We start from the raw sequence: 5,936 nt of genomic DNA on the forward strand, positions 1-5,936 counted from the left end.
CAATACTATAAATGATATTTGATCTCATAATTATAGTGATAGTTTAAATAAATTCTTTAAATTAAATGGTACTGAATTAGACAACGGTGAAATTTCATTTGTTACTAGTAAAATATGAGATGGTAATTTAGCCGAAACTAGCCATATCTCTAGTATAGGAAATATTATGTACACTAGTTATAGTATATGATTAATATTAACTTCTATTATACTATTGTTAGCAATGGTTGGTGCTATTGTTATTACAATAAAACAAAAAAATTAATCATAAATCATTTAAGGATTTAATAACTAACTAAATTGTTAGTTTTATTCTTACCTAAATATTTTTATTATATTTAATATATACTATTAGTATAATTTAAAGTATAATAAGGGTTAGTCTTCTAATTGGTAAGAAACTTTTTTGTCAAGAAAGCAAATGTCGGTTCGAACCCGACCTAGCCCGTAAAGATAATATAAACTATAAAGGGATTAGCTTAATGGTAGAGCAACCGTTTTACACACGGTAGGCTAGGTGTTCAAGTCACCTATTCCTTAATCCTTAATATATAGTAATATATATTACGCCAAAATTATATACCTCTGGTATGCATATATTAATATATCTCTCTTTTTTAATCAAAAAAAGTTTTATATATATTAAAACACATAATTATTTATAATAATAAATGTAAATGACTAATTTGACAAGAAGTAATTTCCAAGCTCATCCTTTTCATTTAGTATCACCGTCACCTTGACCTTTATATACTTGTATTGCATTATTAACATTAACAACTAGTGGTGTATTAACAATGCACGGTTTTAATAATGCAGAAACATTTTTATCTTTAGCTTTTGTAACACTTATTTCATCTATGTCATTATGATGAAGAGACGTTATAAGTGAAGGTACATATTTAGGTAACCATACATTAGCTGTACAAAGAGGGTTAAACATGGGTGTGGCTTTATTTATAGTTTCAGAAGCATTATTTTTCTTAGCTATTTTTTGAGCCTTTTTTCATAGTGCCTTATCACCTACTGTAGAATTAGGAGCTCAATGACCTCCTATGGGTATAGAAGCAATTAATCCATTTGAATTACCTTTACTTAACACTGTTATATTATTATCTTCTGGTGTTACAGTGACATATGCTCATCATTCTTTGATACAAGGTAATAGAAGTGGAGCTTTATATGGTTTAGTTGCTACTGTTATATTAGCAGTTATATTCACAGGTTTCCAAGGTGTAGAGTATACTGTTTCTTCTTTCACTATAAGTGATGGTGCTTTTGGGTCATGTTTTTATTTTGGTACTGGTTTTCATGGGCTTCATGTTATGATAGGTACAGCTTTTATTGCTGTCGGTTTGTGACGTGTTTTAGCATACCACTCAACAGAAAATCATCATTTAGGTCTTGAGTCTAGTATTTTATATTGACATTTTGTGGATGTGGTATGGCTATTCCTTTTTATTTCAATTTACTACTGGGGTTCGTAGATATATTATCTTACCTATTCTGTATTAATTAGCCTCTTTGTTCCATCTAGTTCTTCTAAGTAATAAAGATAATGTTTTTATTATATGTTTATTAGAAGCTTATGTTATATTAGATTTATAGATAAATAATATAAATTATTTTCTTTATATGTCTAAGCTATATTATAGTGTATATTGTACTAGATTTTGTACCTACGGTATCTTATTTTAAGCCTTAAGGCTTAAAATACCCTAAATTTAGATTTAAAAATCTAAAGAGATCTTAGTTTAACGGTAAAACACTAGTCTTTTAATCTTCGTTATATGGGTTCGAATCCCATAGGTCTTATATGTTTACAGATAAAAAATATGATTATTGTTTTGACAAAACTGGTAACAATAAATATACAAAAAAAAATAAACGGCCATAGGTTAATGGTAGACCTTTCGTCTTCCAAACGATTTGTGTCGATTCGAATTCGGCTGGCCGTATACTATAATTATAATTCAGCATATTAATATTATGCTGTATATGAAAGTTCTAATAGTTTTTATATTTTTTTTCCTGATTTGATGGGTTAATTAAAAATAAAAATAGGAAAAGTTGCTATGGGTAAAGCGAGATATTTGCTAAATATTGTGTTATGCACCTGGATGTTCGAATCATCTCTTTTCCGGTATTTTTATTAAGATGTTATTAATATGTAACAATAACATCTCTACTAATTATAAGAGCATAGTTTAATGGTAAAATTTGAAGCTTCAAACTTCACTTTCTCAGTTCAAATCTGAGTGCTCTTGCTTAGTGATATATAAATTTTATTTATATTATCCATTTTGCGTATTTTAACAATATATTTACAAATTACATTCATATATTAAATCAAGGTTCCTTAGCTTAATTGGTAAAGCGTATTCTTGATAAGGATGTGTTTAGAGTTCAAGTCTCTGAGGAATCATGAATATTACTTAATATTATTTAATAATATTAGATAATAGGCAATAAAAGAGAATTGACTGAGTGGTTTAAAGTGATAAGCTTGAAACTTATTTGATTTAATAGATCACATCCGTTCAAATCGGATATTCTCTGGAATTCTTCTTTTAAAGATAAATAAAACGGATTAGAGCCAGGTTGGTTAGGCGCCTCATTTGGGTTGAGGATCTGTTATGTTCGAATCATAATAATCCGAATACAATATCTTAATGAATGTAGGTTAATAAGGTTGTATTAGTAATGTGTAAGATATCTATAAGTAATTTCTATGCATTTATGCATAGGAAAGTATATAAAGAGACTATTAGGGATACCTAGCTATATATTAAAGAGAGTAAAGAAATTTAAAATGTGTATTGCGTGAAGAAATTGTAATATTAGTTGTTCTTTAATCCGGTGAAATATCTGGTAGTAAAATACACATGAACTCTTAGAGAAATTCAATAATAAACGAAGTGAATTGAAATATCTTAGTAACTTCAGGAAAAGAAATCAAACGAGATTCTATAATTAGTGTGAATGAAAGTAGAAGAGCCTTCAAATATAGGTCATAGACTAGAAGAATAATTCGAAGATATGGTAGATATATAATAAGTAAAATGGGCAAAACCTGTTTGAATGTAAAGGGGAACCTTCCTCTAAGGCTAAATATAATATATAAGCGATAGCGTAAAAGTACTATGAAGGAACGGTTTGAAATAGTAGTCTTATAAGCAGCTCGAGTAAAGTTTAAATAAAAAGTAAGAGCGTACCTTTTGCATAATGGGTCAGCGAGTTAATATTAGATGCGAGCAATAATGCCCAGATAAACCAATTATGAAATAATGAATTAGTATCTAAAATTAGACCCGAAGCCTGGTGATCTTACTACAGTCAGGGTTATAAAAGCCCGAACGGGTTATCGTTGTAAAGATATCCGAAGAACTGTGGTAAGTTAGTGAAAGACAACACTGACTAGGATAGCTGGTAGAAGATAGAATAAGCAATTATTTAGGCCAGTAGGTAGAAGTGAACCTTCTGCTCAAACCATCAAATTGCGGGAAAGCCCTAAAGCAATTTCAACCAAGCAGACGTGGTAACACAGTTTGTGGCACAGGTAATGACTCGTGGTATGGTAAAATCGAAATTGATACACGTAAGTGAATGGGTAATCCGCAGCCAAGCACCATTATTTAAAAGTAATGGTGTGCAGTTCATCGACTAGATGTTGGTTAGCGCAAGCTTAAGATATAGTCAAGCCTCATCCTAAAGGATGCAGGATAGTATAGTATTTTTTTTTTTTATTTCTATTCGTCCCATAAGAGCCTTAATGGTTTATGTTCATACTTTATTCTTTTCAATTAGAATTAGTGATCCTAATAAGTTCACTATATTTGGTTAAGAGTATAGTCGACAAGTTATCATGATTAGATACCCGTAGCAGCTACAAGCGAGGTACAAGTAGAAAGGTACTCGGGCCATTGGAAGGCTAGCACCCTAAATCATTGATAGAATCGAAAGTGTAACCTCTAAAGTTTTGAATGTAAAGACATTAATATTTAAATAATTAAAATAAAGCTACTCAAATAAACTTTATACAAAAATTTATAGGGCAACAATGTTGCCTTTTTTCATCTGTATTAGGTAATAACTCTTCTGAAGTAAAGCCTATAATAACTTATATTAATTGTGATCTTGAAAAAGATCGTATATTAAAAGAAAACAAAAATAAAGCAGTTGTATATCGTTGAACTAACAATGTAAATAAAAAAAGCTACATAGGTAGTTCAGTTAATTTTTCTGTGAGATTATATAAATATTATAGTCTTAAACATTTAAGTGAACATAAAACAGCTATACATAATGCTCTTTTGAAATATGGATATTCAAATTTTACTTTAGATATTCTTGAGTACTGTGAGGATGTAGATCTTATATTAAGAGAGCAGTTTTATTTAGATTTATTAAAACCTGAGTATAATATATTACAACAAGCAGGTTCTTCGTTAGGTTTTAAACATAGCGATGAAACTTTAGAGTTCTTTAAAAAGGATCGAAAATTAAGTGAAGAAGCAAGAAATAACTTATCATTAGCCGCAACAGGTAGAATCTTAACTGATAAAGAGAAAATAAAAATATCTGACTCACGTAAAGGTATAAAACTTTCGGATGAAACACGTGCTAACATGAAGGCGGCTAGAATATTGCTTGTTGGTGTACCTGTTACAGTTAAAAATCTTACTACACTAGAGGTAAAAGAATATACAAACATAACTGAAGCAGCTGCAGCTATAGGTGTAAGTAGAACTGCTGTAAATAAAGCACTTAAAACTGGAAGACCTGTAAAGAAAATATATTATTGTACAGCTGGACACAAAAAATAAAAAAAAAAAAATACATTACTATCCGTTAAATGGATAGTTTTTAACTATTTAGGGAGAAGGACCTCAGCTTTGTCTTAATAAAATCAAGACTAAAGAGGTAGATCTGTTTCTGCGAAACCTATATAAGTAGGTAATTCAAGGCACATCATAGCAGGTACAGAACTGTGATCTCAGGCAACTTCTATCTTATTATTCTATTGGCTTTTTCGGCCAGGTTATAGAATAAGGGGGGGTAATTTTGCATATATCGGGCAATCGTGAAGATTTTATCGGTGAGTATTCGCACTCGGAAGGGCAATGATGAATATTGAATAATCGGACATAGTACGATAAGGTTGTATGTCTAAAGGGAAACAGCCCAGAACAAGAGTTAAGGTTCCAAAATTATTGTTAAGTGAAATTAAGGAAGTTTCTATCTAATACGACTAGGAAATAGGCTTAGAAGCGGTCCATTTTTTGAAGATCTCGTAACAGAGCACTGGTTTAATAAATAAACGCTTGCGTTTAATTTATACTGATAGTTGCACCGAAAATTTAACGGATCTAAACAATATACCGACACCTTGTCCATATTTATTAATAATTTATTATTATATTTAATGGGGTAGCAGAACGTTGGGTAAATCAAGGACTTATTCTTTTTAAGAATAAATATAAGATAACCCAAGTGAGAATGCTGACATGAGTAACGAAAAAGGGTAATACCCTCGCCTAAAGCTTATGGTTTTAATAAAGTAACGGCCTCTAAGTTTACCAATCCAAAGGGATTAAACGATGAGTAAATCTTTGTCACAAAGTAACAACCTTCTTTTTAATAATCTAACGTAAGTAATTACAAAAGGTAGAAAAATAAAGTGAAGAAGGTTCTGGAAAAACAGTAACTATATATTTGCAATAAACTAAAACAGATGAGCAATATTTTTATAGTAAGATAATCTAAACCGTACCTAAAGACTACCCCCAGTAAGCTAGTAGAGAATACGAAGGCGTTTGAGTGAACAATCATTAAGGAACTCGGCAAACTAACTACCGTAACTTCGGGATAAGGAGAGCCATTCCTCCTAATTAATATTAGGTTAAGAATAGGAAGCATGGAATAGTGTTGTACGA

The 5,936-nt window shown here is 30.5% G+C and overlaps 5 non-coding genes across 5 annotated transcripts; all 5 read left to right on the forward strand.

Moving 5' to 3' along the window:
- The first annotated feature begins 375 nt into the window (after positions 1 to 375).
- On the forward strand, positions 376 to 448 carry ONS95_013557. Its single transcript has one exon. It is a non-coding gene; the product is annotated as a tRNA-Asp (tRNA).
- Positions 449 to 468: 20 nt separating this feature from the next.
- On the forward strand, positions 469 to 540 carry ONS95_013558. The gene has a single exon. It is a non-coding gene; the product is annotated as a tRNA-Val (tRNA).
- Positions 541 to 1,743: 1,203 nt separating this feature from the next.
- ONS95_013559 lies at positions 1,744 to 1,815 on the forward strand. Its single transcript has one exon. It is a non-coding gene; the product is annotated as a tRNA-Lys (tRNA).
- A 72-nt stretch (positions 1,816 to 1,887) lies between these two features.
- Positions 1,888 to 1,958, forward strand: ONS95_013560. The gene has a single exon. It is a non-coding gene; the product is annotated as a tRNA-Gly (tRNA).
- Positions 1,959 to 2,353: 395 nt separating this feature from the next.
- Positions 2,354 to 2,425, forward strand: ONS95_013561. Its single transcript has one exon. It is a non-coding gene; the product is annotated as a tRNA-Ile (tRNA).
- The last annotated feature ends 3,511 nt before the right edge of the window (positions 2,426 to 5,936 follow it).

Source organism: Cadophora gregata (genome assembly GCF_030347475.1).
Source record: "Cadophora gregata isolate MNR1 chromosome Unknown scaffold_71, whole genome shotgun sequence".
In the NCBI taxonomy this organism is placed as follows: Eukaryota; Fungi; Ascomycota; class Leotiomycetes; order Helotiales; family Ploettnerulaceae; genus Cadophora; species Cadophora gregata.